General features: G+C 44.1%; 1 pseudogene; it reads right to left on the bottom strand.

Moving 5' to 3' along the window:
* The window catches only part of LOC135517566 (mesoderm induction early response protein 3-like), a 50367-nt pseudogene extending 33662 nt beyond the window's left edge, over positions 1-16705 (bottom strand).
* Positions 16706-24259: the final 7554 nt, after the last annotated feature.

The raw sequence follows: 24259 nt of genomic DNA, 5'->3' as shown, positions 1-24259 counted from the left end.
TGAAATAAAAGACCCCAGACATGTTACATCTCTGTTAGTGAGCGTCTCGTTTGCCAAGATATACCACACCTGTTGGGTGGATGAATTATCAAGAAGCTGATTAAACAGCATGATCATTACACAGGAGCACAATGTGCTGGGGACAATAAAAAGGCCACTAAAATGTGCAGTTGTGTCACAACAAAGCCACAGAAGTCTCAAGTTGAGGGTGCAATTGGCATTGGCAACTGGCGGAATGTCCACCATCCGGCTTCTTCACCTGCAGGATCGTCTTAGGAAGGAGGGAGGGAAGGGGAGTTGCTCAAGAGTATTTCTGTCTAATAAAGCCCTTGTGGGGAAAAACTAATTCTGATTGGCTTGGCTTGGCCTGGCTCCCCAGTGGCAGAACCTAGCTCCCCAGTGGCAGGACCTAGCTCCCAAGTGGGTGGGCCTACGCCCTCCCAGGCCCACCCATGGCTGCGCCCCTGCCCAGTCATGTGAAATCCATAGATTATGGTGTAATGAATTTATTTCAACTGACTGATTTCCTTCTATTAAACTCTGCAAAACTTTGGAAATTGTTTCATGTTGCATTTATATTTTTGTTCAGTATAGATAAATTATTCTATGGGTTTGTCAGATTGTTCTATTCATTACTAATTTTGTTTGTAGAGGAAAAGTAAAATGTGGACTGTTCTAACATCTTCAAAGTGCCCATTGACAAATATTTTTCGATGTTTCATATTTTTGGGGCGATTCAGAATATTGGCCCCATTGGATTACATTAGCTGGAGCTACTCTTTTGCCAGCGACAGCTGAAAGAAACAAAATATCCCAAATGTGAATGGTTCGTTTTTAAAAAATGCCCAAGTTCAATTTAGAAAAATCTGGTCCAACAAATATTGAACGATCCCTTAATTACAAAAAGAGCTCAAGTGTACAATGAATGACATGTAAACCAATATGGGTGCATGCATGTGATGCATTATTTTAGACTTCTAGCCTGTCTAATTTTGCATCTTGTAACAATGACATCTGTGGAACATCAAATTGTACCTTCTCCAAATCTGCTATTTCAGCGCTGACGCATGTCCCTTCCTCCTGCATCTCCTCGTCCTCCAAAGTTTGCTCATCGTCATAGTCATGGACCAACATCTCTGCTGTCGGATCAAAGTCATGATCTTCTGAAGACAGAGAGCCAACTGGATAACAACAACACAGTAACATTAGACTTTGCTAGTTAATACGGTGAATGAGGTAAAGTACCAGTCAAAAGTTTGGACAGATCTACTCATTAAAGGGTTTCTTTATTTTTACTATCTTCTACATCACAGAGTAGTGAAGGAATCAAAAACACACACATATGGAATCATGTAGTAACCAAAAAAAAGTGTTAAATCAATATATTTTATATTCTTCAAAAGTAGCCATCCTGTGCCTTGAAGCCAACTTTGCACACTCTTGGCATTCTCTCAACCAGCTTTATGAAGACTGCTTTTCCAACATACGCTGAGCACTTGTTGGTTGCTTTTCTTTCACTCTGCGGTCCAAGTCATCCCAAAACATCTCAATTGGGTGAGAGTGGAGGCCAGGTCATCTGATGAAGCACTCCACTACTCTCCTTCTTGGTCAAATAGCCCTTACACAGCCTGGAGGTATGTTTTGGGTCATTGGCCTGTGGAAAAACAAAATGATAGTGCCACTAAGCCCAAACCAGGTGGGATGGCATATCGCTGCAAAATGCTGTGGTAGCCATGCTGTTTTAAGTGTGCCTTGAATTCTAAAATATCACTGACAGCGGCACCATCAAAGCACCATCACACCTCCTCCATGCTTCACGGTGGGAACCACACATGCAGAGATCATCCGTTCACCTACTCAGCATCTCACAAAGACATGGCAGTCAGAACCCCAAAAAATCTCAAATTCGGATTCGTCACACCAAAAGGACAGATATCCACCGGTCTAATGTCCATTGCGTGTGTTTCTTGGCCCAAGAAAGTCTTCTTATTGACATGCTTTAGTAGTGGTTTCAATGCAGCAATTTGACCATGAAGGCCTGAGTCACACAGTATCCTCTGAACAGTTGATGTTGAGGTGTCTTTTACTTGAAGTATGGAGCATTTATTTGGGCTGCAAGCTGAGGAGCAGTTAACGCTAATGAAGTTAGCCTCTGCAGCAGAGGTAACTCGGTCTTTCAATTCAAAGTGTATTGGTCACATGCGCCGAATACAAATCAAATTTTATTTGTCACATTCACATGGTTAGCAGATGTTAATGCGAGTTTAGAGAAATGCTTGTGCTTCTAGTTCCAACAATGCAGTAATAACCAACAAGTAATCTAACTAACAATTCCAAAACTAATTTCTTATACACAGTGTAAGGGGATAAAGAATATGTACATAAAGATATGAATGAGTGATGGTGCAGAGCCGCATAGGCAAGATACAGTAGATGGTATTGAGTACAGTATATAAACAAAGTGGCATAGTTAAAGTGGCTAGTGATACATGTATTACATAAGGACGCAGTAGATGATATAGAGTACAGTATATACGTATACATATGAGAGGAATAATGTAGGGTATGTAAACATTATATTAGGTGGCATTGTTTAAAGAAGCTAGTGATATATTTTACATCATTTCCCATCAATTCCCATTATTAAAGTGGCTGGAGTTGAGTCAGTGTGTTGGCAGCAGCCACTCAATGTTAGTGGTTGCTGTTTAACAGTCTGATGGCCTTGAGATAGAAGCTGTTTTTCAGTCTCTCGGCCCCAGCTTTGATGCACCTGTACTGACCTCGCCTTCTGGATGATAGCGAGGTGAACAGGCAGTGGCTCGGGTGGGTGTTGTCCTTGATGATCTTTATGGCCTTCCTGTAACATCGGGTGGTGTAGGTGTCCTGGAGGGCAGGTAGTTTGCCTCCGGTGATGCGTTGTGCAGACCTCACTACCCTCTGGAGAGCCTTACGGTTGTGGGCGGAGCAGTTGCCGTACCAGACGGTGATACAGCCCGCCAGGATGCTCTCGATTGTGCATCTGTAGAAGTTTGTGAGTGCTTTTGGTGACAAGACGAATTTCTTCAGCCTCCTGAGGTTGAAGAGGCGCTGCTGCGCTTTCTTCACGATGCGGTCTGTGTGGGTGGACCAATTCAGTTTGTCTGTGATGTGTATGCCGAGGAACTTAAAACTTACTACCCTCTCCACTACTGTTCCATCGATGTGGATAGGGGGGTGTTCCCTCTGCTGTTTCCTCAAGTCCACAATCATCTCCTTAGTTTTATTGACGTTGAGTGTGAGGTTATTGTCCTGACACCACACTCCGAGGGCCCTCACCTCCTCCCTGTAGGCCGTCTCGTCGTTGTTGGTAATCAAGCCTACCACTGTTGTGTCGTCTGCAAACTTGACGATTGAGTTGGAAGCGTGCGTGGCCGCGCAGTCGTGGGTGAACAGGGAGTACAGGAGAGGGCTTAGATTGCGTCGTCTGTGGGCCTATTTGGGCGGTAAGCAAATTGGAGTGGGTCTAGGGTGTCAGGTAGGGTGGAGGTGATATGGTCCTTGACTAGTCTCTCAAAGCACTTCATGATGATGGAAGTGAGTGCTACGGGGCGGTAGTCGTTTAGCTCAGTTACCTTAGCTTTCTTGGGAACAGGAACAATGATGGCCCTCTTGAAGTATGTGGGAACAGCAGATTGGGATAGGGATTGATTGAATATGTCCGTAAACACACCAGGAATGCCGCCGAGGCTGGCAGCCTTGCGAGGGTTAGCACGTTTAAATGTTTTACTCGCGTTGGCTGCGGTGACCCCGCAGGTTTTGGTAGCGAGTCGTGTCGGAAGCATGTGGGAACAGCAGACTGGTATAGGGATTGATTGAATATGTCCGTAAACACACCAGCCAGCTGGTCTGCGCATGCTCTGAGGGCGCGGCTGGGGATGCCGTCTGGGCCTGCAGCCTTGCGAGGGTTAACACGTTTAAATGTTTTACTCACCTCGGCTGCAGTGAAGGAGAGACCACATGTTTTCGTTGCAGGCCGTGTCAGTGGCACTGTATTGTCCTCAAAGCGGGCAAAAAAGTTATTTAGTCTGCCTGGGAGCAAGACATCCTGGTCCGTGACTGGGCTGGATTTCTTCTTGTAGACCGTGATTGACTGTAGACCCTGCCACATACCTCGTGTCTGAGCCGTTGAATTGAGATTCTACTTTGTCTCTATACTGACGCTTAGCTTGTTTGATAGCCTTGCGGAGGGAATAGCTGCACTGTTTGTATTCAGTCATGTTACCAGTCACCTTGCCCTGATTAAAAGCAGTGGTTCGCGCTTTCAGTTTCACGCGAATGCTGCCATCAATCCACAGTTTCTGGTTAGGGAATGTTTTAATCGTTGCTATGGGAACGACATCTTCAACACACGTTCTAATGAACTCGCACACCGAATCAGCGTATTCGTCAATGTTATTGTCGGACGCAATACGAAACATGTCCCAGTCCACGTGATGGAAGCAGTCTTGGAGTGTGGAATCAGCTTGGTCGGACCAGCGTTGGACAGACCTCAGCGTGGGACCTTACAGAGAAATGCTTACTTACAGGCTCTAACCAATAGTGCAAAAAAGCTATTAGGTGAACAACAGGTAAGTAAAGAAATAAAAACAACAGTAAAAATACAGTGAAAAACAGTAGCGAGGCTATAAAAGTAGCAAGGCTACATACTACCTCAATCAGCCTGACTAACCGGTGTCTGTATGTAGATATGGTTAAAGTAACTATGTATATATGATGAACAGAGAGTAGCAGTAGCGTGAAGAGGGGTTGACGGGTGGTGGGACAATGCAGATAGCCTGGGTAGCTAATGTGCGGGAGCACTGGTTGGTCAGGCCAATTGAGGTAGTATGTACATGAATGTATAGTTAAGTGACTGTGCATATGACAAACAGAGTAGCAGCAGCGTAAAAGAGGGGTTGGGGGGGCACAATGAAAATAGTCCGGGTAGCTATTTGATGACCTGTTCAGGAGTCTTAATGGCTTAGGGGAAAAACTGTTAAGAAGCCTTTTTGTCCTAGACTTGGCGCTCCGGTACCGCTTGCCATGCGGTAGTAGAGAGAACAGTCTATGACTGGGGTGGCTGGGATCTTTGACAATTTTTAGGGCCATCCTCTAACACCGCCTGGTGTAGGAGGTCCTGGATGGCAGGCAGCTTAGCACCAGTGATGTACTGGGCCATACGCACTCCCCTCTGTAGTGTCTTGCGGTCGGAGGCCGAGAAATTGCCGTACCAGGCAGGATGCTCTCGATGTTGCAGCTGTATAACCTTGAGGATCTGAGGACCATTGCCAAATCTTTTTATAGTTTCCTGAGGGGGAATAGGCTTTGTCGTGCCCTCTTCACGATGGTCTTGGTGTGTTTGGACTATTCTAATTTGGTCGGTGATGTGGACACCAAGGAACTTGAAGCTCTCAACCTGCTCCACTACAGCCTCGTCGATGAGAATGGGGGCGTGCTCGGTCCTCCTTTTCCTGTAGTTCACAATCTCCTTAGTCTTGGTCACGTTGAGGGATAGGTTGTCATTCTGGCACCACCCGGCCAGGTCTCTGACCTCCTCCCTATAGGCTGTCTCGTCGTTGTCGGTGATCAGACACAGTTGTGTTGCTTGAAAACTTAATGGTGTTGGAGTCATGCCTGGCCATGCAGTCGTGGGTGAACAGGGAGTACAGGAGGGGACTGAGCACGCACCCCTGGGATGCTCCGGTGTTGAGGATCAGCGTGGCAGATGTATCGCTACCTACCCTCACCACCTGGGGGCGGCCCGTCAGGAAGTCTAGGATCCAGTTGCAGAGGGAGGGTCCTTAGCGATGAGCTTTGAGGGTACTATGGTGTTGAACGCTGAGCTGTAGTCATTGAATAGCATTCTCACATAAGTGTTCCTTTTGTCCAGGTGGGAAAGGGCAATGTGGAGTGCAATAGAGATTGCATCCTCTGTGGATCTGTTTCGGCAGTATGCAAATTGGAGTGGGTCTAGTGTTTCTGGGATAATGGTGTTGAAGTGAGCCATTACCAGCCTTTCAAAGCACTTCATGGCTACGGACGTGAGTGCTACAGGTCTGTAGCCATTTAGGCAGGTTGCCTTTGTGTTCTTGGGCACAGGGACTATGGTGGTCTGCTTGAAACATGTTGGTTTTACAGACTCAATAAGGGACATGTTGAAAATGTCAGTGAAGACACCTGCCAGTTGGTCAGCAGATGCCCAGAGAACACGTCCTGGTAATTTGTGCCTTGTGAATGTTGACCTATTTTTTAAGTGTTACTCACGTCGGCTACGGAGAGGGTTATCATAGTCGTCCGGGACAGCTGATGCCCTCATGCATGCCTCAGTGTTGCTTTCCTCGAAGCGATCATGGAAGTGATTTAGCTCGTCCGGTGGGCTCGCGTCACTGGGCGGCTTGCGGCTGTGGTTCCCTTTGTAGTCCGCAATAGTTGCCAAGCCCTGCCACTTAATTAAGATGAGCGTCGGACCCGGTGTAGTATGATTCAATCTTAGCCCTGTATTGACGCTTTGCCTGTTTGATTGTTCGATGCAGGGCAAAGCAGGATTTCTTGCAAGCTTCCGGGTTAGAGTCCCGCACCTTGAAAGCGGCAGCTCTGTCCTTTAGGTCGCCTGTAATCCATGGCTTCTGGTTGGGGTATGTACGTACAACATCCTCAACGCATTTATTGATAAAGGAAGTGACTGATTTGGTGTACTCCTCAATGTCATTGGAAGAATCCCGGAACATGTTCCAGCATGTGCTAGTAAAACAGTTATTTAGCTTAGCATCTGCTTCATCTATAAAAAGAAAAGTGGTCAGATCAAGTCAATGATGCTTCCTGCTTTAATTTTTGCTTGTAAGCAGGAATCAGGAGGAACGAGTGGTGGTCGGATTTACCAAAATGGAGGGCGAGGGAGAGCTTTGTACACGTCTCTGTGTGTGGAGTACGGGTGATCAAGAAATTCTTTCCCTCTGGTTGGACATTTAACATGTTGATAGAAATTTGGTCGAACTGATTTAAGTTTCCCTGCATTAAAGTCTCCGGCCACTAGGAGCGCCACCTCTGGGTGAGTGACTTCCTGTTCGCTTATTTCCTTATACAGCTGACTGAGTGCAGTCTGAATGCCAGCATCTGTCTTTGGTGGTAAATAAGTAGCCACGAAAAGTATAGCTGAAAACTAGGCAAGTAGTATGGCCTGCAATTTATTACAATATACTCTGCTTCAGGTGAGCAAAATCTAGAAGCTTCCTCAGATTTCGTGCACCTGTTGTTTACAAATATGCACAGACCGCCCTGCCTTACCGGAGTGTGGCGTTCTATCTTGCCGGTGCAGCCTATATCCCGCTAGCTGAATATCCATGTTGTCATTCAGCCATGATTACATGAAACATAGGATACTACAGTTTTTAATGTACCGTTGGTAGGATATTCATGATTGTACCTCGTCTTATTTATTGTCCATTGATTGCACGTTGGCGAGTAATATTGACGGTAACGGCAGCTTTCCAACTCGCCTTCTGCGGGTCCTCACAAGGCATCCCGCTCTGTGTCCCCTGTACCTGCGTTTCTTCCTCTTGCAAATAACGGGGACGTTGGTCCTGTCGGGTGTTTGGAGAACGTCCTGTGTGTCTTGCTTGTTGAAGAAAACAACTCTGTCTAATCCGAGGTGAATGATCGCTGTCCTAATATCCAGAAGCTCTTTTTTGCCATAAGATACGGACGGTCCTCATGAGAATCAGTTTCTTCATAGCACTTGATGGTTTTTGCGACTGCACTTGAAGAAACTTTCAAAGTTCTTGAAATTTTCTGCATCGACTGATGTCCTTGTCTTAACCTCTAGCAATCCCGTATCCGGGAGCGTAATCATAGCCTCAAGCTCATTAGCATAACGCAAAGTTAACTATTCATGAAAATCACAAATGAAATTAAGTAAATATATTGGCTCACAAGCTTAGCCTTTTGTTAACAAAATATGCTTTTCAACCATAGCTACACAAGCATTTGTGTAAGAGTATTGATAGCTAGCATAGCATTAGCCTAGCATTCAGCAGGCAACATTTTCACAAAAACAAGAAAAGCATTCAAATAAAATAATTTACCTTTGAAGAACTTCAGATGTTTTCAATGAGGAGACTCTGTTAGATAGCAAATGTTCAGTTTTTCCAAAAATATTATTTGTGTAGGAGAAATCGCTCCGTTTTGTTCGTGATTTCTTGGCTAAGAAAAAACCCGAAAATTGAGTCATTACAACGGCAAACTTTTTTTCCAAATTTTCTCCATAATATCGACAGAAACATGGCAAACATTGTTTACAATCTATCCTCAAGGTGTTTTTCACATATCTATTCGATGATAAATCATTCGTGGCAGTTGCCTTTCTCCTCTGAACCAAATGGAAAAGTGCACCCAGCTGGAGATTGCGCAATAATTTTGACGGAGGACACCAAGCGGACACCTGGTAAATGTAGTCTCTTATGGTCAATCTTCCAATGATATGCCTACAAATACGTCACAATGCTGCAGACACCTTGGGGAAACGACAGAAAGTGTAGGCTCATTCCTGGCACATTCACAGCCATATAAGGAGACATTGGAACACAGCACATTCAAAATCTGGGGCATTTCCTGTATGAAATTTAATCTTGGTTTCGCCTGTAGCATTAGTTCTGTGGCACTCACAGATAATATCTTTGCAGTTTTGGAAACGTCAGTGTTTTCATTCCAAAGCTGTCAATTATATGCATCGTCGAGCATCTTTTCGTGACAAAATATCTTGTTTAAAACGGGAACGTTTTTTTATCCAAAAATTAAAAGAGCGCCCCCTATGTCGAAGAAGTTAAAGTAATGATAGACTGTCGTTTGTCTTTGCTTATTTGAGCTGTACTTGCCATAATATGGACTTTGTATTTTACAAAATAGGGCTATCTTCTGTATACCACCCCTACCTTCACCCAACACAACTCATTGGTTCAAACATCCACAAATTAACCTTTAACAAGGCACACCTGTTAATTGAAATGCAGTCCAGGTGACTATCTCATGAAGCTGGTTGAGAGTATGCCAAGAGTGTGCAAAGCTGTCATCAAGGAAAAAGGTGGCAACTTTGAAGAATCTCAAATATATTTAGATTTGTTTAACACTTTTTTGGTTACTACATGATTACATAGTTTTGATCACTATTTCATCACTATTATACTACAATGTAGAAAATAGTAAAAATACAGACAAACCCTGGAATGAGTAGGTGTCCAAACTTTTGACGGGTACTGCACAACAAATTCATGGTTCCACCTGCATTAATACAACAAAAAGTCAAACATGTAGAAAACTTACCTGGGCTTGTACTTCCAAAGGAAGCCTAAAAAAACAAGAGATAGTAGGGGGTGAGATTTGGAATAACGTTAGCTTGCTAGGCTACATCTAGTAAACAGGCAAAATCGTCGCAATGACAGTAAGTTATAAATGCAACTATAACCCAATTTAGTTAACATAAAAGATAATCCCCCGTCTAGTTTACATCACCATATACAGTCATTGGTATTACCATTACACCATTTGCTGAGCTCTTAAATAGCAAGGTACATAGTTGGGTCAATTTAGGCGTTGTTCGCTAAGGGACAGATCAAAATGTACTGGGGGGGGCACAAATAACTGTTTATTAAATACTGATATCAACTTTGTCACTTCAGCATGCTTGTGTGTCAGTCTATCAAGCAGGGCTACAGGCTAGAAGGCTGAGGGTTCACCGACCACCGAACTCTTCCTGCCTGTTTCATTACACTATGATCGGCTAGGGGGAAATCAGATTTTCTACATTTTGATGCAATATTTAGAATTAAATAAAATATATGCAACGAATTTTCCACCAACAGGCTTCTGTGTCAATGCAGAAAGCCAGTATGAGGGTTTGTGTTCAGGCTAGAATGAAAGGCGGCCGGCCGGTGCATGGAAGACAAGATATCTGTAGAGTTCAAAAAGTAATCCATGCTTGAAAGAATACAAAAAAATGTGAAAGTGCAAGGTGCTAAAAAATTTTTTTTTTTTTTTTAAAGGAACAAAGCAAACATGTCAGCCTTATGCATTCATCAGTGCTGTAACAATGCACCGCATAATCAATTAAAAAAGCATACCGACTTCAGGCACGTCAATAACATGGTTTGCGTGTTCAACACCGCAATAGTATACTATGTCAACCTCGACAAACAGAAAAGACATCCCCCCCTACTAGAGCTAGCCCCATCTTGGTAGACAGATTTGAGTCGCCGCAAATATCTGATACGCGCCAGTCTCAGTGGACTAATCCATTGCGGAGGCTGTGGGGATGATACAGTCCATCTCTAAGACATGTGCTACTGAAATGTATATGATTGTATAAAAACAATGGTGCAACTAACTTCCTATAAATTCCCTGGTTTTCCAGAAATCCAAGTTGGAGGTGTGCTGGAATCATTATAGAATAAAACAGGAAATCCAGAATCCTCCAACCAGGTGCAACACTAATAAAAATTATATTTTATGACCAATGCGATTTCACCCGCGTTGGATAGCAGTCGCTGTCTGCAATTCTGAAATGGCACCTTTTCCTAGACCATGTTGATGTGCAAAACAGCAAAGTTAAGCAGCATATAGGTGTTGAGAACAATTTGGCGAAGGCAGTAGCAGAGTGAGAATAGAAAATAGAGCTTGCCTTAATTGGCTAAGAAATGTGAGAAAACATTACCCCCAACTTAAGTTTATAATCAATAGCCTAACTTAAACTATTCATGTATGTATGTATGTATGTATGTATGTATGTACACACAGTTGTTTCGGAAGTTTACATACACATTAGCCAAATGGATTTAAACTCGGTTTCAAAATTCCTGACATTTAATCCTAGTAAAAATTCCCTGTCTTAGGATCACTGCTTTATTTTAAGAATGTGAAATGTCAGAATAATAGTTGGGAGAATGATCGTTCAGCGTGTATTTCTTTCATCACATTCCCAGTGGGTCAGAAGTTTACATACACTCAATTAGTATTTGGTAGCATTGCCTTTACATTGTTTAACTTGGGTCAAGCGTGTCGGGTAGCCTTCCACAAGCTTCCAACAATAAGTTGGGTGAATTTTGGCCCATTCCTACTGACAGAGCTGGTGTAACTGAGTCAGGATTATAGACCGCCTTGCTTGCACATGCTTTTTCAGTTCTACCCACACATTTGCTATAGGATTGAGGTCAGGGCTTTGTGATGGCCACTACAATACCTCGACTTTGTTGTCCTTCAGTAATTTTGCCACAACTTTGGAAGTATGCTTGGGGTCATTGTCCATTTGGAAGACCCATTTGCGAACAAGCTTTAACCTCCTGACTGATGTCTTGAGACGTTGCTTCAATATATACACAATTTTCCACCCTCGTGACGCCATCTAGTTGTGAAGTGCACCAGTCCCTCCCACAATATGATGCTGCCACCCCCGTGCTTCACGGTTGGGATGGTGTTCTTCAGCTTGCAAGCCTCCCTCTTTTTACTCCAAACATAACGATGGTCATTATGGCCAAACAGTTCTATTTTTGTTTCATCAGACCAGATGACATTTCTCCAAAAAGTATGATCTTTGTCCCCATATGCGGAAGCAGTAGCTTCTTCCTTGCTGAGCGGCCTTTCAGGTTATGTCGACATAGGACTCATTTTACTGTGGCTAAACATACTTCTGTACCCGCTTCCTCCAGCATCTTCACAAGGTCCTTTTCTGTTGTTCTGGGATTGATTTGCACTTTTCCCTCCAAAGTTTGTTAATCTCGAGGAGTCCGAACGCATTTCCTTCATGAGCTAGATGACAGATACGTGGTCCCACAGTGTTATTACTTGCATACTATTGTTTGTACAGATGAATGTGGTACCTTCAGGCGTTTGGAAATTGCTCCCAAGATTAACCAGACTTGTGGAGGTCTACAATTATTTTTCTGAGGTCTTGGCTAATTTCTTTTGATTTTCACATAATGTCAAGCAAAGAGGCACTAAGTTTGAAGGTAGGCCTTGAAATACATCCACAGGTACACCTCCAATTGACTCAAATTATGTCAATTAGCCTATCAGAAGCTTCTAAAGCCATGACATCATTTTCTGGAATTTTGCAAGCTGTTTAAAGGCACAGTCAACTGAGTTTATGTGAGGTTCTGAACATCTGGAATTGTGATACAGTGAGTTTAATAATCTTCCTGTAAACAATTATTGGAAATGACTTGTGTCATGCAATGTAGATGTACTAATCTACAGAAGACCAACAAGAAATTTGTGGAGTGGTTGAAAAATGAGTTTTAAATCACTCCAACCTAAGTGTATGTAAACTTCCAACCCCAACTGTGTGTGTGTGTGTATGTATATACACTGCTCAAAAAAATAAAAGGGAACACTTAAACAACACAATGTAACTCCAAGTCAATCACACTTGTGAAATCAAGCTGTCCACTTAGGAAGCAACATTGATTGACAATAAATGTCACATGCTGTTGTGCAAATGGAATAGACAACAGGTGGAAATTATAGGCAATTAGCAAGACACCCCCAATAAAGGAGTGGTTCTGCAGGTGGTGACCAGACCACTTCTCAGTTCCTATGCTTCCTGGCTGATGTTTTGGTCACTTTTGAATGCTGGCGGTGCTTTCACTCTAGTGGTAGCATGAGACGGAGTCTACAACCCACACAAGTGGCTCAGGTAGTGCAGCTCATCCAGGATGGCACAACAATGCGAGCTGTGGCAAGAAGGTTTGCTGTGTCTGTCAGCGTAGTGTCCAGAGCATGGAGGCGCTACCAGGAGACAGGCCAGTACATCAGGAGACGCGGAGGAGGCCGTAGGAGGGCAACAACCCAGCAGCAGGACCGCTACCTCCGCCTTTGTGCAAGGAGGAGCAGGAGAAGCACTGCCAGAGCCTGCAAAATGACCTCCAGCAGGCCACAAATGTGCATGTGTCTGCTCAAACGGTCAGAAACAGACTCCATGAGGGTGGTATGAGGGCCCGACGTCCACAGGTGGGGGTTGTGCTTACAGCCCAACACCGTACAAGACGTTTGGCATTTGCCAGAGAACACCAAGATTGGCAAATTCGCCACTGGCGCCCTGTACTCTTCACAGGTGAAAGCCGGTTCACACTGAGCACGTGACAGACGTGACAGTCTGGAGACGCCATGGAGAACGTTCTGCTGCCTGCAACATCCTCCAGCATGACCGGTTTGGCGGTGGGCCAGTCATGGTGCGGGGTGGCATTTATTTGGGGAGCCGCACAGCCCTCCATGTGCTCGCCAGAGGTAGCCTGACTGCCATTAGGTACCGAGATGAGATCCTCAGACCCCTTGTGAGACCATATGCTGGTGCGGTTGGCCCTGGGTTCCTCCTAATGCAAGACAATGCTAGACCTCACATGGCTGGAGTGTGTCAGCAGTTCCTGCAAGAGGAAGGCATTGATGTTATGGACTGGCCCGCCCGTTCCCCAGACCTGAAGCCAATTGAGCACATCTGGGACATCATGTCTCGCTCCATCCACCAACGCCATGTTGCACCACAGACTGTCCATGAGTTGGCGGATGCTTTAGTCCAGGTCTGGGAGGAGATCCCTCAGGAGACCATCCTCCACCTCATCAGGAGCATGCCCAGGCGTTGTAGGGAGGTCATACAGACACGTGGAGGCCACACACACTACTGAGCCTCATTTTGACTTGTTTTAAGGACATTACATCAAAGTTGGATCAGCCTGTAGTGTGGTCCTCCACTTTAATTTTGAGTGTCACTCCAAATCCAGACCTCCATGGGTTGATACATTTGATTCCCACTGATAATTTGTGTGATTTTGTTGTCAGCACATTCAACTATGTAAAGAAAAAAGTATTTAATAAGAATATTTTATTCATTCAGATCTAGGATGTGTTATATATATATATATTTTACCTTTATTGAACTAGGCAAGTCAGTTAAGAACAAATTCTTATTTACAAACCCAGACAACACTGCCCTATTGGACTCCGAATCACAGCCAGATGCGATTCAGCCTTGATTCAAACCAGGGACTGTAGTGTCGCCTCTTGCACTGAGATGCAGTGCCTTAGATCGCTGCGCCACTCGGGAGCCCACAACCGGTGACAATGTCGTTACCTTTTAATACTTTGGTTGTATAAAAAGGTTGGATGGAAACCTGTTTAATGTCAAGTCACTTTGAGGATGCTGAAATTATATTTCCTATGAATGTGAGAGTAGGCCTCCAAGAGACTTTTGAAGTAGCCTAATCAGATTAAAACATTGGTTGTGTTGATGTCACATACAGGGTAAATATAGGGTAAATATAAAATGTACTTTTTGGTCCACCAGCCAATGTGGCAGATAGATTTAAAAATCTACCACCCACTCAGATTTTTTACCAGACAAAATATTTTTTTTCACCAACAAAACACAACAAAAAATATATCAGCATGCTTTGTAATCTTCCTAAAACAAATGTATTACTAGTTAGAAGTAATGTAGTAAATTGTTAACATTTATTGTTAACACAAGTCATGTTAGTGCCTGTGAGATTGAGACTGACTAGTAGACGCATTGTCTTCTCTTCTCTAGCAGTTGAAACGCAAATATAGAAAAACAACCTAGTGTGTGAACAAAACAATGTAAATTGACAAGAAACAATGACAATGTCTCACTTCAGTAGACTTTTGTTTCAAGGAAATTAGACCAACTTTTAAGCCTGTGTGCAGCACTTCAAAAAATGTATCTATCACTCAGCACTTCACATGTGCAGTCCCCAGCCAGGCAGTGTTGCAGCACTAGGTGGAATAGGCTATATGGGATTCATAGTGGACTTTGTGCGATTCATTTACCAGCTATGAAACAAAATGGAAGAAATACTTAAACTACTGCAGCATTTATTTTACTATAAATGTGACCATACTTTCTATTCACAAATCCGAGTTACCTGCTCACACCGAGTTACCTGCTCACACTGTGGAGCACTGACCACCCGCCAAAGTGGCAGGTGAAATACACATTTTATACCCGCCAATGCCAAAATCTATCCGCATTTGGCAAGTGTTAAATTTTAGGCCCTGGCCACATAAAAAGGTAATACATATTAAAAGTAAAATATTTAGGTTATATTGAAGTGTAGGTTCTAGGTGTGCGAAGAACAGCCTCTCAGAGAGGATGCAGTGTACTACTAAGCTTCCCGAATAACTGGGCCTGCCGGGAGCATATGTGGCCACATTATTATAGGATGATCTGCAACAGAGAGTACACTGTATCAGAAGCAAAAATATAGCCAGACTGGCCTGCTACTCTTTCTAGACCTTATAAACTGTCGAGAGTAGACCCACAACTGAGCCAAATCGATTGAAACATTCAAATCACAGGGCTTTTGTGCAGTTACTCAAATTACATTTTCACTGCAACCTTGAGTAACATTTTGTACTAGCTTGAAAAACAATGCAATTTTTCGTTGCATTGTTGTAGGCTAGTTTAGGTAGGATAATTGCATTGCCCCTAAAGATCAATAGGGGAGCTTTGAGGTGTGTGTCACGTCTTCACTGTTCTTTCATGCTCAATGATGCACCTGGCCTTTCCACTGCCTATCAGCTATTCCTATTTTTTTTGTTGTGGATTTCTATTACATTTGATGCAGCTTTGGATGTTTTTATTGTGTGTGGTATGATCGCGAGTTAGCCTATTGCGGATCTGGACAAATTATCCCCCTACCACTATAGTCACTGAACGGTGGACAGAGTGCAGGATCGACCGTCAGACCATAGACCATAGTGACCTGTGATATAGCGAAAGTTAACCGTGCATAAGGGATGTACCAAAACACCTTCAACAATTTGATAAGGAAATGTGACTAGCATGGAAGAAATTATAAAGTAAAACCTTCGAATACCGAATGTAAACCGTGAGGGGGGCACTACCCTCCCCTGTGCCTAATAAATAAATAAAAATAACACAACCCTCTCCAGAGCAAAAAATAATCCCCCCCCCACACACACAGTAAATTGCATGAAATCTTAATCTATGTGCCTTCAGCAGTAACCACAATCTTGTAGCTAGTTAGCTCGTGTTATGCTCCCAGAAACGATACCTGGTGTGTTAAGGAAAACTATGGCCCAACGCTGGACTCTCGAGAGCTAACGCGTTAACGTTAAAGCCACTTAATGTAGCCACTTAATGTAAAACGAAATGCAATGCCACTGAGCACAGTTACCGAAAAAAAAACGTTTGAATAATCTCTGTTGATATTGTAGAAAAATCGATTTTCACTGGATTTATCGGTACGAAACATTCTAGCTTTCCACGTAACGTAGCTAGCTTGCAAAGTATGCCCGATGTGAACCCCTGCCATGGACCTAATGTTAGCGAACTGTTAGCTAGCTAGGCTACAACCACAGATAGGAGGGTTAGTTATAAATACATTTTCTGTAACCGAGGACGCCGCTGTGTTTGATTTTTTTTTATGCTAAATGACAATACTGAAAATCGGCAATTCAGATTAAAACCTTAAAGACCACTGTCGATAGTGACACCGTTGACTTAACACAATCTATCTGAAAAATAAATCTTTCAAATAGCTAAGATGCTTCTGCCCGGTTTTCTTACTCACCTCCGCCATATTTGTACATTTAATTCACAACGAAGATTGTCCTTTATGTTGACAAGATATTCAAGTGACCACTCTAACAATGGTAATACATGTCCTCAAAGATGGAAGGCAGGCGAGATCAGGTGGGAGTCGAACATTCTAGCCAATGAGAGGATAGATACGCGTGTGAACAACAGGCCATTGGGATAAATAGAGGGCTCAGCTTTCCATCTCCTTTTTAAAGTAGTCAATTTTTCTTTTTCATTTGCTGATTGCTCCGAATCCCCACCCAGTTTACTATTTTAAAATGGTGGAAGCCCTCATTGACAATATCCATGCTGATATAGGTTACATCCATGATTAGTCCTCTATCAATCTCTATGACAACAGGCGCAACTCATTTTTGGTTATAGGACAAGATGCATCTGTGTTTGTTTCTTGGCACAGTTGTACAAGTGGATAGTTCAGATGGTAGCATTAGGGCAATTGATAACGGTGATAAAACCAGTGATGATCAGCTAATTACACATGTTATAAATATGAGGAACAGGAGTAAGAGAAATCATAATTAGGGTGATGGAGGGATGAATACCACGAGTAGACCTGTAAAGTGCAGGACCACTCTAGAGAAAGAGGTTGGAGTAGAATGTTAGAAAGTTATGGAAGTGTCCCCAGAACCAGCTAGTAAATACTTCCATCCTTTGCGTTTGACAAAAGCAATTAGGAAAGAGTGTGGGGTGATTAATGATGCCAAAATGCTGAGTTATGGGAAGGTCCTGGTAATTTAAATAGTAAAATTGAGCAGGAGAACGTTTTGAAATTTAACTCACTAAATGGGGGTTGGGTGAAATGTCACATTCCAGGTGCTATGTCTAAACTGAAAGGAGTAATTGCTGGGATACCATTGGAAATTACTATGGATAAAGTTTTTTTGTTTTATTTAACTAGGCAAGTCATTTAAGAACAAATTTTTATTTACAATGATGGTCTACCCCGGCTAAACACTCTCCTAACCCGGACGATGCTGGACCAATTTTGCGCTGCCCTATGGGACTCTTGAGCACAGCCGGTTGTGATACAGCCCGGGATAGAACCGGGTCTGTAGTGACACCTCTAGCACTGAGATGCAGTGCTTTAGACCGCTGCACCACTCGGGAGGCCCTTAAGTTAAGGCTTCCCTGAAAAGAGGAAAAGTTATTGAGCAAAAAGGATGAAAAGCAAAAAGTAGGGTAGGGTGCAGCTAGGATAACTCAGTTATCATGTTAGAGAGTATGTGCCACCTACACTTCGGTGCTTTAAGTGTGCATGGATGGGGCATGTTGCTAATGTGTGCAAAGGTAAAATGAGATGTGCAAAGTATAGCGGGGATCACGAGCATGGAAAATGTGGGCCTGATGCTAAAGTTACTCTTGTAACTGTGACAGAGAACATAGTGAGGATGTGAAGTACAACAGAAAACCATGGAAGCGCAGAGGTACAAAATTCCAAACAATGTATCCAATGCTAAGGCAGTTCGGAAAGTGAATAACAAACCTAGCATTGAAAATCATCGTAGCACCAAGAAGAGCATCGTAGCACCATTAGGTTGCAAAAACTTGACTTGCCCAGTTGCGGCCCACTTTTTGGAGGCAAACCACTCAATTTCGTCTCTGCGTTATATTGGCATCGAACATGTCACCCTCCCTAGGAGAGGGGGTGACCTTGATAATTTATTGTTAATACGAGAGGCTGCCTGGATCTTTAACTTAAAGACCCTTGCTCCCTTCGGTCTCAACGTAGACTTTGATCTGAAGCCATTCTTGTGATTATTGTGACTTTGACATTGTAATTGTTTGTAAGCTTGTGTAGCCTAAAATGAATCTATTATTGTATGCTATCCATTTGTTGTTTGTATGCCATTTTAATATTTGAGAATTGACCAATGATTTTAGGACACCTGTGTGTCTTTTGACACTATGTAAACGAGTCATTCCGCAGTGTTTGTGATTATGCCCTGATGAAGACAGCTTGGCTGTCGAAAACGTTGGTAATTACATTTTTGCATCTGAGCGCCTCGAGTGTGCGGCTCTCTTATATTTTCAAGTTTTCTACTCCGCCAGCCAGCATCTAGCCTAAATAGGTGTGCGTTTCTTTTTCTTCTAGAAAGATCCATCCATTCCTACTTGTTGTAGACCTATTGCACTTACATCAAATCTCTGTAAACTAATGGAAAGTTGTTTGTAGGCAGATTGATGTATTATCTGGAACCTAGGGTTCTATTAAGTCCATACCAGAGTGGATTCAGAAAAGGAAGGACTACCCTTGATTAATTAGTTAAAGTTAGTACTGAGGTGACCAAAGCTTTGGCAATGATGGAAGTGATGTTAATAGTATATTTTGACATTGAAAAAGCATATGATACAATGTGGCGGAAAGGTCTACTAAAGAAATTGAATGGAATGGGTATTCTTTGCTTTTGCTCGGCTGGTGAGGGTTGTGTTTCACATGTGTTTTTGACTGTGGGTTCTATTGCTAGCGGGGTTAGAGGTGGCTCGTTGAGCTCTGGCATGCTGCTTTTTTAACCGTTTGTGTGATTTTATCTGACATTTTATTGGATCTAAATCGCTGTCAGGCACCTGCCCACTGCCTCCTCTCAGTTCCTCCTGTTAGCGCTCTGTCCTGGATTACTATGGTTTGTCCCTCCCTGTTTTTCCTCCTACCAAATACTCCCACCTTGATCTTGGCCACCTGAATAATAACTATCGGCTCTCCTCTGATGTCCTTATCCCTGGCTGCTCATCGGGCACGGTGGCTCACGTCGAAACTGGTCTGTCAACTATACTGCTGGTAGCAGCATTGACTAACTTACTTTTGCTTGGCGATATGAATATTCACGTAGACTGATTAAACTCAAAACTTGCCTCAGATTTCTTTCCTGTTCTGGACTGTTTCAATATTACCCAACATGTCAATTTTCCCACTCACGTCAAGGGACAAATATATATGATCTCGTCTGCTCTGTTGGCGTCTACCTAACTCATATTTCCCATTCCCTGTTCCCACTGTCTGACCACAAGATCCTGTATGAGGGAAGAGATTTCTCTCTTCCCTCATACGCCCCACAACACGGACAAACACCTCATCTCTTTCCACAACATCAAAGCTGTTGACTCCCTCCAACTCTCCGATACCATCTGCTCTGCCCTGTCCCTTGACCACGCCCCCAACTCACCTGATGATCTAGCTGCCCAATTCAATACTGCTCTGTCTCCCTCAACTCGCTGAACCCGTTCCAAATGGAACCTGTCTCCACCTCCACCTCCCCGTGGTTTACCCCTGAGCTCCGTGCCCCGAAGCAAACTGACCACCGCCTGGACCACCTGAGCAGGAAGTCTGGGCTCACTGTCCATGCGGAGGCCTACAAACTCCACCTTACCTACAGAGATGGCCTCAGTGCTGCCAGGTCCACCTACTTCTCCAACATCATTAACAGCTCCAATAAGAACTCCTGGACTCTGGTCTTCAAAGTCAGAAAACTGCTTTAGCCCTGTGACAACTTCTTTACTCCCTCCACTGAACTCGGTTTTTCAAGGACAAGACCAACAAAATGAACTCATCACTGACTGATTAATCCCCCTACCCCTGTCAACCTCCCAACCATCACCCCTGAAACCCGGCTATCCAAATTCGCCCCCCCCCCCACTGACTCTCCCTATATCTCAAACCTCATTCAAGACTTGCTCCGTGGATCCTCTCCCCACTGTTCTCGTCAAAGCTTGCCTGCCTGCTCTCTGTCCATATATGACACGCATCGTCAACCTCTCCCTTCCCCACGAAACTGTCACCTCCAACTACAAAACAGCTGCAGTCACCCCCATCTTAAAGAAGCCCGGACTGGATACCGCCATCCTCAACTACCACCCCATCTCCAACCTTCCTTGCCAAGACTCTGGAACATACTGTTGCCTCCCAATTACAAACCCACCTGCTAATCAACAACCTGTTTGAGCACCTCCAGTCTGGTTTCTGCCTCCTTCACAGTACTGAATCTGCACTCCTCAAAGTTGTCAATGACCTCCTCATCCTGATTCTCATTGACCTCAGTGCCATTTTGACACAGTGAGCCATCAGATCCGCCTCACTAGGCTTGAGGTTCTGGGTGGTGAGGGTACCACACTCCTGGCTACAATCATACCTCACAAACCGGACTCACTACATCTCCCTCAATGGCCACACATCAGACTCAGCTGCAGTTAGACAGGGTGTCCCCCAGGGCTCTTTTCTGGGTCCCTTACTCTTCATCATCTACATCCTCCCCGTTGGTCAGATCCTCCGTCACTTCAACCTAGACTTCCACTGCTATGCCGATGACACCCAGATCTACCTCAGCACCAAATCCCTCCTCAACCCACATCGAATCCTGCCTCTCTGGAATAACAACATCGATGCAGCAAAACTTCCTCCAGCTCAAATGTGATAAAATAGTACTCCTCATTTGCACCAAATCTACCTTCACCATAACTGTCAACATCACCATTGACGACACCACTGTTTCTTCATCCCTCCATGCTCGTAACCTTGCCGTCATCCTGGACTCCACCCTCTCCTTTGACCACCACATAAGACAGACTGTCAAACCTCGTTCTTCCACCACTGCAACATTGCCAAAGTCAGGTCCTCCCTCTCCCAACCTTCTGCTGAAATCCTCATACATGAATTAATCTCCTCCCATCTTGACTACTGCAACTACTCTCCAGCATCAACTCAAGCTCCCTTCATAAGCTCCTGTATGGCTCAAAACTCTGCAGCACGACTCTTCACCGACATGAAGTTCTCGAAGCACATCACCCCTGTCTTCCTTGAACTCCACTGGCTCCCTATCTTCCAATTTGTTGATTACAAAATCCTCCTTCTGACCGAAAAAGCCCTTCCACCAGACACTACTCTCTTCAACATACGGAGCACCACCTAACCCAATCCCTTACCCTACTCCTAACCCTAAACTGGGTTCGTATCCTAACCCAAACCCTACCCATACACTGATACATCACACTCTTTTTCCCATCCTTGAGCCCACCCCTCTCTTTGGTCCTAGAGGTTAAGAGCATTGGGCCAGTAACCGAAAGGTCGCTGGTTCAAATCCCTGAGCTGGCAAAATGGAAAAATCTGCCATTCTGCCCTTGAGCTAAGCAGTTAACCCACAACAACAACTGCTCCCTGGGCGCTGATGACATGGACGTCGATTAAGGCAGCCCCTCGCACCTCTCTGATTCAGAGGGGGTTGGGTTAAATGCTGAGGAGTAGCTTCCGTCTGGCTACACTACCATAAAGGCCTGTTTGGTGGAGTGCTGCAGAGATGGTTGTCCTTCTGGAAGGTTCTCCCATCTCCACAGAGGAGCTCTGTCAGAGTGACCATCGGATTCTTGGTCACCTCCCTGACCAAAGCACTTCTCCCCCGTTTGCTCAGTTTGGTTGGGTGGTGTCATGACGTGCCCTGGGGGGAGGATCATAGTCCCCCCCTCTCTCTCTCTCTTTCTCCACAGTTTATGACAGTCGTAAATACTCTGCTTCTGGGTATGTAGTATTGAGATTGGAATGTGTGAAGGTGGGACACAGAGACTTGGCCAAACTCCTAATCCCCAAAATGGGAGAATTAAACAATATTTATAAATTTGTGAATGTGGGAATGGTCCATGGACACTTAAGGGACAGTCATGACAAGTGTGTTTCATTTGGTGATCTCATGAAGGACAGGAAACACCAAACTGTATCTCTTAAAGTGTACATTTCCCAAATGTCAGGCTGTAATCTAAATATTGTGAAACGTATGTGATTAAACATTAAACTATTTGTGAAAAGATGTAGTGTGATGTTAACCTTCAAAATGAAAGTATGGATTTTCATATAAAGATTAACTAGTCAGTGGCCACAACCCCGTGAGCCCAGACATCACATTAGGTGTCATAGAATCGCCCCTTTTTCCACAGAGTATAAAACCAGAGAACGCCAGGATTGGAATGGCTACAAATCTATAGGCCTTGTAGACAATACAGCTGTAGTTTTGGCTACAAGGCTGGAAATGGTTAAACTGAGACTATCGACCACTACAGAACAAGAGCAAATGTTAGACATATAATTACTAGCAGTTAGAAATTACCTAAGTCTAGAATGAGAATACCGACAACTGCCGAAACATCTATTCTATGCGACAACCATGGGTACACTTGACGTATCCATTATGAACACAACCAGAGACTTTGTGATTGACTCTCCAGCAGACGGACCAGATTCCCACAGAGAAGACAACAATGACATATGGGCGTAAATATATACATTGCAATTATTCTCGAATGAGCGGCCGTTCATGTGCAAAGGATAAGCATTTCAATTATTATAATTATTCACTGTGTGTAGTGAATCCATTTTGTCTTTCCCACTCTCTCAGTCCCCACCCCTTTCCTTTGTCTACCAAGCCGTCATATCGGCTTAGCCCACTAGGGACTTTTCTATCATCATTAGTAACCAATATCTACTGTTTGTTTGTTATGCATTTCTGTGATTATTTAGTTATTAAATAAATAATTAAGCCAATTTGTATATTGCTGATTCATTATGGAACCTAGGGTTTGTGCAGATATCCAAGGGTTTACGACATTCAGTAATGAGAATTGATGAGGTAATTGTATTTTATTAATAGAAGAATAATCGTGTTATGCTCTGTAAATCTCAACATTTTCCGTTGGTGTCCCCGACTTCCTAGTTAACGTTTACATGATTAGTTTAAATCACATAACAATTAAACCTAGAGTACTGATTTGATATAAATAAGTCTTCACACTTAATGATAGTCCAGACACGACAGCGGCCAACTCTAGAAAGTCTTGGTTTGTTCTAAACTTCTTCCATTTAACAATGATGGAGGCCACTGTGTTCTTGGGGACCTTCAATGCTGCAGAAATGTTTTGGTGCCCTTCCCCAGATCTGTGCCTCGACAATCCTGTCTCGGAGCTCTATGGACAATTCCTTCGATCTCATTTCTTCGATCCCACGGGACGTAACTCGCCCATTCTCCTGGCCGGTCCTGGCAATACGACCTCAGAAACCTACCCACTTCCTGGTTTACTCTCTCCACCTGCCCATTACTTTCGGGGTGATAACCAGAGGTAAGGCTAACCGAGATCCTCAGACGCTCCATAAACGCCTTCCAAACCCGGGACGTGAACTGGGGACCCCAATCGGAGACTATATCCTCTGGAACCCCATAGTGCCGGAAGACGTGGGTAAATAGAGCCTCTGCATTCTGCAGGGCCGTAGGGAGACCAGGCAATGGGAGGAGACGGCAGGACTTAGAGAACCGATCCACAACGACCAGAACGGTAGTGTTCCCCTGAGATGGGGGAAGATCAGTAAGGAAATCTACCGAGAGATGGGACCATGGCCGTTGTGGAATCGGGAGGGGCTGTAACTTCCCTCTAGGAAGGTGCCTAGGAGCCTTACTCTGAGCGCATACCGAACAGGAAGAGACATAGAGCCTCACATCCCTAGCTAAGGTGGGCCACCAGTATTTCCCCCTAAGACCCCGCACTGTCCTATCAATCCCCGGATGACCCGCAGACGGTAGTGTGTGAGCCCACCAAAACAATTTATCACGGACACCAAGCGGTACGTAACTACGACCGGTCGGACACTGT

The sequence above is a fragment of the Oncorhynchus masou genome, chromosome 28, assembly GCF_036934945.1.
Source record: "Oncorhynchus masou masou isolate Uvic2021 chromosome 28, UVic_Omas_1.1, whole genome shotgun sequence".
NCBI classification, from domain to species: Eukaryota; Metazoa; Chordata; class Actinopteri; order Salmoniformes; family Salmonidae; genus Oncorhynchus; species Oncorhynchus masou.
This window is presented reverse-complemented; position numbering and strand designations above follow the sequence as displayed.